General features: G+C 50.7%; 1 protein-coding gene across 1 annotated transcript in view; it reads right to left on the reverse strand.

The window, feature by feature from the left end:
• STOML3 (stomatin like 3) overlaps positions 1-11,487 on the reverse strand; it is a 96,781-nt gene extending 85,294 nt beyond the window's left edge. Inside the window, exon 1 of the mRNA XM_029602752.1 lies at positions 11,419-11,487. The gene's annotated coding sequence lies outside the window, so the exon portion shown is untranslated. The remainder of the gene's footprint in view (positions 1-11,418) is intronic.
• Positions 11,488-13,678: the final 2,191 nt, after the last annotated feature.

Below are 13,678 nucleotides of genomic sequence, written 5' to 3' on the forward strand. Positions count from 1 at the left end.
TACTTCCCCTTTCTTGTGAAAGTTTCAACCATTTTTCCTGTCATGAAGTTCACTAGCCTACAGTTTCCTGGATCATCCTTGGAAGCCTTTTTAAAAACTGGGGTTATGTTGGCCACCCTCTAATCTTCAGATCCCATAGCTGATTTTAATGGGTAAGTGGGGCAAGGGAGATCCTGCTGTTTTTTATAAGAGAACAAGGGGTAGAAGGGCATGGCCAGACCCTGGTTAGGTCCAGCTAGGTCCAGCCAGGTAGACCCAGGCCCAAACTTTTTTGTAGATGGGATGAAGTTTAGAAAGGCTTAGTGGGAGCTTTGCTGGCTTCAGCCCAGGCCCCAGGACTTCTCTTGGAGGGGGGGAGATGGTTTGGAGGGCCTCTGGGAGGCCTGTTACAGTTTTGGGGTGTTTTCGGCTGGGAAACTGAATAAAAAAAATACTACATGAACTGAAAAAAAAATGAAATAATGAACCAAAACATTTTTTGCCTGCACTTCCCTACAACATAGATTTTTTACATAAATAAAATCTAAATTATTTACTGAAAGAAAATTACATTTTCAAATTTGTGACCCTTCAAGGCTTATTTTTCAGGCCCCTCTCTCTTTGTTATTGATAAAAAAAAAGAAAATCAGAAAAGATGTTCCACAGGAAAAAACAGGAATTGGAAAACTAGGTAGCACATGAAACCTCTTTTCCAAAAAGGACCTCAACTGCAGGATAAACATGGAGCAAAGTTCTCAAAAGGCATTGAAAGCAACTGTCTTGGAGTGTCTGCCCACTGGCTCGCTACACTGTCATTATAAGTAGATCCGATTTTTAAATCGGTCACGCGCCTGCCCGGGCCCTGCATGCACCGCGCACATTTTCAAAAGGCCCAGCCACGCGCGTAACTGTCAATATGCGCACAAGTGCTGGTGCTTAAAAAGGGGCAGGCCGGAGGCGGGGTCTGGCAGCACGGAGGCCAACTGGGACAGAGGCCATTAGCCACTGTCCTGGGGATGCGCTAGCCGGCAGTCGGCCGGCAAGCACAAGTTGCTTCTGCTCCAACGGAGCAGTAATTACAAAATTAACAAAACTTATTTTGCTTAGATAGGAGGTAGGGGTTAGGGTGGAGAGAGGAAAGGGTAGGAAGGTTAGGCAGGGGTGGTAGAGAAGTTCCCTCCCAGCCTGCTCCTTAATTGTAAAATCTGGCACATATGTGTGCGCAGCTCCCCGATTTTATAACATGCGCACGCCGGGAACCACACACACATGGACGTGCGCACGCACCTTTTAAAATCTATTCCTATATGGGGACAGTAATCTTTGACATGTCATCAAGAGAAACCTCTTCGGGCAGTCCCAACTCGTGCCTTTAAAAGGAAGACATACCCTAAGGTTATGCATTCATTTGAAATAGATAATACGAAACAAAACAAGGCATTTAAAATTTATTTTGATGAAAACTAAGGGGCCTATTTTCAAAGGACTTAGGCGCCTAACCTTTGGAGTTTATTGGCCCTTTTAAAAAATGTACTAGTGCTGAGTCCTAAATTTAGGCTCCTAGTTTCATTTGGGACCTAAATTTAGGAACCTAAAAAGTAGGTGGCTATAGGGGTGAAGTTAGGGTGTGGAAACAAAGTTAAGAGCTTAGCACTGATTTTCAGAACTAGACATCTAAATTAGGAGCCTAAATCTAGGAAAATGAACAGATTCCTAAATTTAGAATCCTAAAGCCTGGATTTTCTAAGTTCGCAGAAATTCCGGTGGTAACGGGAGGCAGGGGGGCGAAGTGGGGGGGCAGGCCTGCAAAAGCCGGTAGCGATCGCACCACCGCGGTGCGATTGCTGCCGGCTTTCGCAAACCAATAGCGCCACCGTGAAAGGTGGTGCTGTTGGTCGTGTTACTGACGGCAATAAGGCTCCTTACCTTTTTGCCATCAGTGATGTCTTCGCGGCGTCCGCCCCGGTGCCGCCCCGACTCCTTTGGAAAATGACCCCCTAAGTTTTAGAAACCTAAATTTATGTTAATTTTCAACTGACAACTGAGAGAACTTTGAAACCTATTTGCATTACTGGAATTGCGCAGATAAATGAACGCAGAGAACCATCCTAATATTTTATAAACTGTGCCGCGGATGGTTGTACAGTTTTAGCAGATACTACATAGTTCAGCCTTGAAAGTATGTGCATATGTATGTGTGAATATTTGCAAAGCATTGAAAGCATGTTCTTTTTCTACTCTTTTATAAAGATGCACGCATATATTTAACGCATAAAACAAATAACGTGTGCATAAAACCCTAATTTATACACGGTGGCAGGTATATATGAGCATGTACTTGAAATCACCAGTTTGCCGATACCTCCACCAGTTCACTCAGTCCATCTCCAGTTCACTTAGATCCTCCTTGCACTTCGCCCAGACATTCAAATACCTCAAAGGTTTCCATGCACAGGAGCTAGCCTCTTTGGATAGAAAAGAAGCTCTAGAACAAGGAATCATGAGATGAGGATGAAAGAGGTAGACTCGGGGTTAATCTTCTTTACAGAAAAGGTAGTGGATATATGGAACAGCCTTCCAATGGAGGTGGTGGACACGTGCTTAGGTGTAAAAACTATGATGTGAAATTTATGAAATGTTTGCTGTTAACTGCCAAGAGCTGGTGATCACGTGGTATCTAAAATGTTATAATAGGTGGTTGCCTAGAGCCCCAGAAATTTGGAGGCAGAAAAATCTTGCCAGCACGAGGCCAGAGTCAATACTGCCAAAGGGAGTGTTGTGCTGGAGCCACTGCCACTGGTAGGAAGGAGCGCTATGTTGAAGCTTCTACCAATAGATAAATTGGGGTGGATGGGGGAGTGCATGACGTAGGGTACCAAATACTCTTGCACTGGCTCTGCTCCAGAACTACTCCTGACTCTAAAGAAGCATTGAAAAGGTCAGCCAGTGGAACTGCTACAACTTCTCTCTAAGGTCCCTTAAAACCCTTGGATGTATCCCATTCAGCCCCATCACTTTACATACTTTAAGTCAAGACATCAATAACACTGTTCCTATTGATAAGCACCAGAACCAGTTATCGCCCCCTTCCTATGAGGGTAACGTTACTAAATGAGGGAAATTCTCCCTCCAGAGAATCCAGGATGTCCCTGCTTTTAGAAGACACTGCAGTGGAGATAGCCCAATCAACATCCAGCAGACTGAAATCGCCTAACAGCTCCTCTTTCATAGCAATTTTGTGAATAACCTTTGTACATTTCTTCTGCCTGTGAAGGATGTCTGTATATCACACCAAAATAGACAGAAGTTCCATTCCCTCTTTCTAGATTAACCCTCAGAATCTCCTGCTTACCTCACAAACCCTGCAGTTTTTTGTGGTATTTGTCTTTTTAAATTATAATTTGTTATTGATCATTTTGTAACACACACACATATCCCTACTAGAGTTTCTTTGGACAAGAAATAAAAAGTGAGTAAATAAATAAATAAAGGAAAATTAGTTCTTACCTGATAATTTTCGTTCCTGTAGTACCACGGATCAGTCCAGACACCTGGGTTGTGACTCCGCACCAGCAGATGGAGACAGAGCAAAACTTGACGGGCTCCCTACATATAGTAAGGTGCCACCCACAGCCCCTCAGTCGAACGAACTGTCAAAGCAAAACCAGTGCCCGACTAACTAACTAGAACAATTTTAAACCAATTCAAACACCCCCGGGCTGAAAACCGAAAACATCAGACCAGAGGCAAGCGGCTTTATGCCAACAATTGCAGTGCGAAAAACCAAACGAGCGGACTCTCTCTCTCTTCATCGTACCGAACAGACGGGCGGGAGCCTGGACTGATCCGTGGTACTACAGGAACGAAAATTATCAGGTAAGAACTCATTTTCCTTTCCCTGTACGTACCCGGATCAGTCCAGACACCTGGGATGTACCAGAGCAAACTACCGAGGGTGGGAAGCAGAGAGTCCCGCTCGGAGGACACTCGCCCCAAACCCCGGAGCCTCAGACGCCTGGACATCAAGCCTGTAATGTCGAGTGAAAGTATGCAATGACTTCCATGTCGCAGCTCTACAGATCTCCTGCGTGGACACCTGAGAGACCTCGGCCCAGGATGTGGCTTGCGCCCGAGTGGAATGAGCACGGAGCCCCCTAGGTGCCAACTTACCCTGCAGAAGATATGCGGAACTAATAGCCTCTTTGAGCCAACGCGCAATAGTGGCCCGCGACGCAGCAGACCCCCGACGAGGCCCAGACCAGAGAACAAACAGATGGTCGGAAACCCGGAAAGGATTCGTAACCTCCAGATACCGAAGCAGAATCCTGCGAATGCCGAGCTTCCTTAACTCTTTCATCCCCTTGTCCATCTGATTCCCGACCTCAAAACCTGGAAGGTCCACTGACTGATTTACGTGAAACGAGGACACCACCTTAGGCAAAAAGGACGGCACAGTCCGCAGGGAAACTCCGCCCTGCGAAAATCGCAAGAACGGTTCCCGACAGGACAAGGCCTGCAACTCCGAGACCCGACGAGCAGACGTAATGGCTACTAGAAAAACGGTCTTCAAAGTAAGATCTTTGAGCGTCGCTCGCTTAAGAGGCTCAAACGGTGCTCCCCCAAGAGCCGAGAGCACGCAATTCAAATTCCAAGACGGACAAGGATTCCGTACAGGAGGGCGTAAATGTTTAGCCCCGCGAAGAAAACGCACCACATCCGGATGACACGCCAAGGACACTCCGCGAACCTTACCGCGCAGACAACCAAGCGCAGCTATCTGGACCTTCAGGGTACTCCAGGCCAGCCCCTTCGAGAGGCCCTCTTGAAGAAAAGCGAGGACCCCCGGCACCGGTGGACGTACAGGATCCACCTCATGAGTACTACACCAGTCCTCAAAAACCGTCCACACCCTCATATAGGCTAAGGACGTAGACTGTTTTCGAGCCCTCAACAAGGTAGCAATCACTGCCTCGGAGTACCCCTTCGTCCTTAAGCGCGCCCTTTCAAAAGCCATGCCGCGAGACAAAAGTGATCCGCATCCTCCAAACAGACGGGTCCGTGTCGAAGAAGAGATGCGGCCCCGTGAAACCGAAGCGGGGGCTCCGCCGCCAGCTGAATGAGGTCCGCGAACCAAGGGCGCCTTGGCCACTCCGGCGCCACCAGGATCACGTCCGACGGATGTAACTCGATTCGGCGAAGCACCTTGCCTATCAGAGGCCACGGGGGAAACACATATAGCAACACGTCCGTGGGCCAGGGAAGCACTAGAGCATCGACTCCTTCTGCGCCCCGTTCCCTCCGACTGCTGAAGAACCGTGGGGCCTTTGAGTTGCGAGCGGTGGCCATCAGGTCCAGGCGTGGCGTTCCCCACCTGGCACAGATGAGGCGATACGCCATGTCTGGTAACTCCCACTCGCCTGGATCCAGCCGATGCCGGCTGAGGAAATCCGCCTGCACGTTGTCCACACCTGCGATGTGAGACGCCGCCAAGCTGCTGAGGTGTTGCTCCGCCCAGATCATGAGCAGCCTTGCCTCCTCCGCCACTTGCTGGCTCCTCGTGCCCCCTTGACGATTGATATACGCCACCTTGGTTGCGTTGTCCGAGAGCACCCGAACCGCCTGGCCCCGTTTCCACGGTAGGAACGCTTGCAGGGCCAACGACACCGCCCTTGTCTCCAAGCGGTTGATGGACCACCTCGACTGCTGGCTCGACCACTGCCCCTGGACCGAGCGGCCTCCGCAGACCGCCCCCCAGCCGAGTAGACTGGCATCCGTCGTCACTACCATCCAGGAGGGCATGACCAGAGACACCCCGCATGACAGATGATCTCGGGAGAGCCACTAGTGCAGACTGGCCCTGGCACAGGGCGTGAGAGGCAATGGAAGATGAAACTCCTCCGAAACCGGCTTCCAGCGGGAAAGTAACACTGATTGTAACGGTCGCAGGTGAGCGAATGCCCAAGGGAGCAGAGCGAGGGTCGACGCCATGGAACCCAAGACCCTCAGGTAATCGCAAACCAGCGGGCACCGCATGGACAAAATGTGTCGCACCTGTCGCTGGAGCTTGACCACTCTCTCCTGAGTCAGCGACACCATGGCCCTCTCGGTGTCGAACAGGGCCCCCAGATACTCCAACCGCTGCGTAGGCTGCAGATGACTCTTGGACAAGTTGACCACTCAACCGAGCGATCGCAAGAGCTGTAGGACCCTGGCAATCGCCTGCCGACACTCGGCCTCCGATTTTGCTCGGATGAGCCAATCGTCCAAGTAAGGATGCACCAGCAGCCCTTCCCTCCGGAGCTGAGCAGCTACCACCACCATCACCTTGGTGAAAGTGCGTGGAGCCGTGGCGAGGCCGAAGGGAAGAGCCCTGAACTGGTAATGGCCGCCCAGGATGCAGAACCTCAGGTACCGGTGATAAGCCGGCTGAATCCCGATGTGAAGATACGCCTCCGTAAGGTCCAGAGAAGCGAGGAACTCGCCCGGACGAACCGCGGCAATCACCGAGCGGATCGTCTCCATCTTGAACCGCGGTACCCGCAGGCACCGGTTGACGCCCTTTAGATCGAGAATGGGCCGAAACGCTCCATCCTTCTTTGGGACCACGAAGTAAATGGAGTACCTTCCCTTGCCCTGCTGATCCTGCGGCACAGGAGTAATTGCGCCCAGGTCCTCTAGACGCCGGAGGGTGGTCCGGACAGCGGCGCGCTTGACGAGGGCCTTGCAGGGTGAGACGATGAACTTGTCCGCCGGGAGCCGAACAAAATCTAACGCGTAACCGCCTCTTATCACAGCGAGGACCCACTGGTCGGAAGTTATTCTGGTCCATGCCTCGTAAAACAAGGTGAGCCTCGCGCCCACGTAGGATACGAGGGCTGGAGGCAACGAGGGATGGACCCGTCTCGTTTCATTGGGCCGACTTGGACCCCAAGCCGGACGAGGGTCCACCGGTTCTGTTGAATTTCTTCCCTCGAAAGGACTGGGACCAGGAGGACGATCTAGCCGAGCCGGACCGATAGGACTGGCCCGACCCCGACGCCCTCTGCGGCCGCTGACGGCGGTTGGACCGGAACCTGTTCCTTCCAGAAAAGGACGACCGCTGCCTGGGCCTGTCCTCCGGCAACTTAAAAGCCTTGTTCTCGCTCAGGAACTGCATCAGCTCGTCCAGCTGCTTGCCAAACAGGAGCTTACCCTTAAAAGGTAAGGACCCCAGGTGGGCCTTGGACGCTCCATCAGCAGCCCAGTTGCGAAGCCAAAGGAGACGACGCGCCGAGACCGCCGACACCATCGCTCTGGCCGATGTTCTGATTAAATCGTGCATCGCATCGGCGGTGTAGGCAATCACCGCCTCCAAGTTATCCGCCTGAGTAGCCTCCCCCGAGGAGAGGTCGGCGTTCGCTTGCAGGACTTGGGCCCACCGGAGCCCCGCTCGCAGTGCAAAGGTACTACAAATGGCTGCCCGCACTCCCAGTGCGGACACTTCAAAGATCTTCTTCAATTGCACCTCCAGCTTCCTATCCTGGATATCACGGAGGGCAGTAGCCCCCGTAACCGGGATGGTGGATCTCTTTGTAACCGCTGACACCGCCGCGTCCACCCGCGGGAGACGCAGCAGTTCCAGCGCGTCCTCTGGGAGGGGATAAAGCTTGTCCATAGCCTTACTCACCTTCAGCCCCAGTTCCGGGGTATCCCATTCCCGAAACAAGATATCAGAGGCCGAGAAGTGAAAAGGGAAGGCCAGTGCAGGGCCCGCCAGGCCCAACAGCACCGGATCCATCTTGACCCCCTGCCTGGACTCCACTGGAGGAGGATCCACGCCGATCTCGTCCAGAATGGCAGGGATAAGTGGAGAAAGTTCTTCCCGACGAAACAGGCGGACGACCTTGGGGTCATCACCCTCCGCCGCCTGCGGCCCCTTGCCGGCTCCCGGCTGGGCCTGCCCCTCGTCTTCGTGGCCCTCCTGGCCATCAGGGGCTCCCGACAGCGCTTCCTCATCCGAGGAGGCAGTGGACGCTGACTCCGACTCCTGCAGGTCGCCCCGCGGCTGCCTCTTCTCCCGTGGCACCCCCCGGGCGTCCCGGGTCCGAGCAGCTCTCTTCCGGGGCTGGGAGTGCGCATCCCTGCCCCCTGAAGCCTTCCCAGCCTTTAGTTTGGACTTTTTATATTTCGCTAGTTTTTGCAGCAATAAGGAAAAATCCTCCGAAAACGAGCCCTCCGATCCGGAGGAGTCCTCCCCCGCACAAGGGCTCCCCGAGCCACGGGTCCCCGGGGGCTCTCCCCCCGAAACCCTGGGCTGTGGCGATAGCGCGGGAGGCTGGGCGCCATCTTGGAGTGCCCTCCTCGTGGCTTCCCTCACGGTGGACAAAATGGCGTCCGTTCCCGCGCTAAGCGGGAACGGATCAAAAGACGCGGCCTCCGACGCTCCGGCGCGCGATGGCGAACGGGCCCCCCGCGATCGACCCCCCCGGGCGACCTCCGACGAACCCTCGCCACCTGTAACGCATCCGGAGCAGACCCCGTCCCTGGAGAGCCGCGCGCGCGCGCAGAGCCACACGCGCGGCAAGTCGTCCCCCTCGGCATCCTGGACCACCTCGGCGAACAGGCTCCCCAACTCGCGCCCCCCTTCCGCGAACGAGCGACCCGACCGGCGAAGGGACGGCGAAGAGGGAGAGAGCCGGCGGCACAAAACTAAAACACGCTGGTTTTTGTTTTTTTGTTTTTTTTTTTTTTTACTTAGCCGCTAGCCGTGGTCCTGCAGTCTTCAGCTCCAGCGGGGGTGAGTGAACCGGGCTCCCCGGTGTCACCCCCGACGCTGCTGCCAGCACAGGCCGGGTCCTCGACCCTCAGCAGCGGCCTCGACCTGGAGGGGATGGTCCTCTCAGGACCTTCCAACCCTCCTGGGAGGCTCCCCCAACGGGAGACTTCTATCTTCTTCCTAATGTCTTCCTTGAAGAAATTTTCTCTCCTTTCCTTTTTTTTTTTTTTTTTTTTTTAAAACACACTGCCCTAACAACTTAGGACTAAATACAAACAGATCCCTGACTGACTACCCCGAGCCACAACAACCAAGGATCACCGAGACTGTGGGTGGACCTGCCCCATCTGCTGGAGACAGAGAAAGACTGAGGGGCTGTGGGTGGCACCTTACTATATGTTGGGAGCCCGTCAAGTTTTGCTCTGTCTCCATCTGCTGGTGCGGAGTCACAACCCAGGTGTCTGGACTGATCCGGGTACGTACAGGGAAATGTCCCATATCATGGTTAATTTTCCTCAGTACGTATATTAGTAAATTCAAGGTCAGGTCTTCTTTGACTTAGACCCTTGTATTCCTTAATTCTACACAGCACTACTTTGTTAAACAAACTACTTATCAAGCAGTTGGGAGGGAGATTTGTCTGGGATCACTTCATAGTCCTAATGGTTGGACACTATTTGATCTTTAGATGCTCATTAACAGATGCCAACCAGGTATCTCAGTTTCACATATATACAGGACAATTTTCAAAGGGTTATTCCATGAAGAACAAGGTGTTTACCCAGTGAAAAATCTTCTTTCAAAATTCCTCATCACCCCTAGTGCAGGGGAAAGCACACACAAAGTCCACAGCACAAATAATTTTCCCTACGAGGAAAAGAGGCGGTGCTGTCCTGGTAGAGTACCCCATGCCTACTTCCCTGTAGGCCAGAAATTTTCAAAGAGAATTTCCACATGGAGTATCTCTTTGAAAATGAGCTTGTAGGCCGGTAGGTACTACAAAGTACCTGCTGACCACCAGGCTCTGTATGGGGAATAAAAATTGCCCTCCCAAGATCAAGAGGTATAGGGCCAGTCTTTGGATAAGGTGAGCTGAGAAGTCACCTGGGGCATCAGGAGATAAGAGGTGCCCTGGGGTGCAGCTGGCATCATCTGTTGGACTGGTAAGCTAGTGAGCCAGACAATGGCAGTGCTGGATGGATATGGACTCAGTGTAGGACAGGCAGCACAGGCTGCCCCTTCAGTGGCGTGCGGTTTCAAGGTAGGAGATTCATGCATACTCTTTTCCTCTCTCTCTCCCCACAATCCTGGCATCATCACCATACCTTCTTTTCCCTCTCCCTCACATTCCCTGCCGTAATTACCTTCCATTCCCTCTCATCCCATTGGAACAATTAACTTTCCTTCCCTCTCCCTCCACCCCACTGGCATAAGCACTTTGCCCTCCCTTCCCTCATCTCACCTTATTGACATAATCACCTTCCCTCATCTCTCTCATCATCCTGGCATATTCACCTTTCCCTCCCTTTTCTCACCTCACCTGGCAGGGTTGCCAGTTGACTCATCCTTCTGCACAGGCATCTTCAGCAGCCAGTCTGGGAAGAGGAAGGAGAAGGAGGTCCCCTCTGCTATCTTTTTCTTCCTCTCCTCGGCCCCCTTCACCCCGTCTGTTCCTCACCCACCCAATCTCAACCCTCATAGCTCCCACAGTACAATACAACAACTGCCCACCTCTGCTCAGGACCAGCTCTAAGTTAATTGATGCCCCTGTGCGAAAACAGAAATCGACAACCCCCCACTTGGCAGCAGCTCTGGCACAACACTCTCCCCTTCAGCAGTGGCTCTGTCACAGTATACCTCTCTCTCCTCCCCACACCCACCAGCACCAGCATGCTCCTCTCTCCCCCTAGTCTCCTCTTTTCTCTCTCTCTTCTCTTTCCTGTCCCGCAGCATCCCCATCTTTTTCTCCCCTCCTCTCCTCCCTGTTGTTGATGCTTCACAGACAGAATCTTTCATCCTCTTGCACAGTATTCCTGAGTCTCCTGCTTGCAAGATATATGAAATGGAGTGGAAGGGAGGAGGTAGCGGCACCCCCCCTTCAAGCATGATACCCTGTGCGACTGTACAGGTCACGTACCCCCCAAGACTTAGCCCAGCCTTTGCTTCTGGACTCACTGGCCAGAAACTGCTGTGTCCCTCCGTGCCTGGTCTCATTGGCCCAACAACACTGCATTCCTCCCCTTGCAACTGTGTTGCCTCACACTACTGCCTCTCTCCTTTTCCAGTTGCCAGGGGCCCACGCCACTGCATCTCTTGCATCTGCAGGTCTCAATGCCACTTCCTCCTTCTGCTTCTGACCTTGAGGGGCTCAAGCCACCATCTTCCTCTTCTTGCACTTCTATCTTTATTTTTTTTGGGCCTTGCAGACTCCAGATTAGTGTATTAAAAAAAACAGGAGCCAGTGGTGGGCAGAAAACCAGCACGTTCATAGGCTGGTTTTCTGGTCTGCTAGCCATCGGACTCCCTTTAAAAAAAACAAACAAAAAAAAAAACTCAGGCCAGCCAAATACCTGCTGGTTGGAAACCCTACCCCTAACATAATCCTCTTCCCTCCCTTCTCCTTCCATCTGTTTGTGGCTTCTGTCCCTGCAGCCTCAGTCCCCCCCTAGTTTCTCCCCCCTCACCTTTTAATGGCTGTAGCAGCAGCAGCAGCAGCAGCAGCAGCACAGAAATGAAATCCAGCGCAAGGCCGGAGCCAGCTTCCTGTAACCAAGGAAACCTGTGTGAGGGGCGGGGAGTGCAGCAGGGCCTGCAGGCTCACTCACATTGGCTCTAGCCCTGCATTGCATTTCCTTTCTGCTGAGCTGTGCTGTCTCTCACCAGCTTTTTACTTCTGGCAGTAACTGGCCTGGCCAGGAAAAAAAAAAAAAAGACCAATTAGCAACACTAGGGTTGGGGAATCACTGAATCCCTAGAACAGTGGTTCTCAACCTTTTTACGGTCGAGACACACCTGACAGATGGTTCTCATATGCGTGACACACTGATGATCATTACAATCTACGGCGGAAATTTAAAAAAAATACCCTGTATTACTTTTATTGTTAAGAATGACACAAGAGAAAAATAAGAGTACTCTCTCTGAACATAAATTATGTAGTAAACCTCCCATACCAGAACAGCACCAACTTCCAGCACTCAAATAGTAACTACCTAACCTAAGAAAAGGCAACATTGAACATATTACACCAGGCCTTAAGACACCAATACACCTCCTATTAGGAAAACAGAACAAGTCAGGCTGCTATAGGGCTCTACATAGAAACCTCAAGCAGCAGAATACCTCACCTCAGTGATAAGTGCAGACCCTTACCTAACAAAGAATAAAGAGACCATAAAGCATAAATAGAAACATGCAGACCAAAACTGAACTGGAAATCACAATAAGTCAGAGACTCTGTATGCAGAGCAACAAAGGAAAAAGAGAAATCACCAGTCCTCATAAAATAAAGCAAGAAATATAAAATCAACAGCAGTAAAATCATAGTAATAAAAAGAACAGATTTCAAAACAGATGATGACTGGAATATCCAATAATTAAAAAATCATATAAAAAATTTCCAGACACCAATAAAATCTTTCAAACAGCAGACACAAAGACCTAATAATGATGTCTCGACGAATACCGGTATATAAAAACCTTAAAATAAATAAAATAAATAAGTACATAATTAAGTAATTAAAAATAATAAGGATACCTGGAAACGTTCGATTTCCAAGTGCCTTGAGATTGTTGTGAATTAGGAGGACTGGGGGTTTGCTTGCAACTTTCTCCTTTCTCTCAGTCACACACAAGCTCTCTCTCTCACACAGGCTCTCAATCACACAATTACACACTTTCTCTCTCTCACACAGGCACTCAGTCACACAATTACACACAGATTCTCTCTCTCACTTACATAGGCTCTCAATCACACAGTTACACACAGGTTCTCTCTCTCTCACATAGGCTCTCAATCACACAGTTACATACGTTCTCTCTCTCACACAGGCTCTCAATCACACAGTTACATACGTTCTCTCTCTCACACAGGTTCTCAATCACACAATTACACACAGGTTCTCTCTCTCTCACATAGGCTCTCAATCACACAATTACACACAGGTTCTCTCATTTACATAGGCTCTCAATCACATAATTACACACAGGTTCTCTCTCACTTACATAGGCTCTCAATCACACAATTACCCACAGGTTCTCTCTCTCACACACAGGTTCTCAATCACACAATTACACACTTTCTCTCTCTCACACAGGCACTCAGTCACACAATTACACACTTTCTCTCTCTCACACAGGCACTCAGTCACACAATTACACACAGATTCTCTCTCTCACTTACATAGGCTCTCAATCACACAGTTACACACAGGTTCTCTCTCTCTCACATAGGCTCTCAATCACACAGTTACATACGTTCTCTCTCTCACACAGGCACTCAGTCACACAATTACACACAGATTCTCTCTCTCACTTACATAGGCTCTCAATCACACAGTTACACACAGGTTCTCTCTCTCTCACATAGGCTCTCAATCACACAATTACACACAGGTTCTCTCATTTACATAGGCTCTCAATCACATAATTACACACAGGTTCTCTCTCACTTACATAGGCTCTCAATCACACAATTACCCACAGGTTCTCTCTCTCACACACAGGTTCTCAATCACACAATTACACACAGGTTCTCTCTCTCACACACAGGCTCTCAATCACACAATTACACACGTTCTCTCTCTCACACAGGCACTCAGTCACACAATTACACACAGGTTCTCTCTCTCACTTACATAGGCTCTCAATCACACAGTTACACACATGTTCTCTCTCTCTCACATAGGCTCTCAATCACACAATTACCCACAGGTTCTCTCTCTC

Source organism: Rhinatrema bivittatum, chromosome 5 (genome assembly GCF_901001135.1).
Source record: "Rhinatrema bivittatum chromosome 5, aRhiBiv1.1, whole genome shotgun sequence".
NCBI lineage: Eukaryota > Metazoa > Chordata > Amphibia > Gymnophiona > Rhinatrematidae > Rhinatrema > Rhinatrema bivittatum.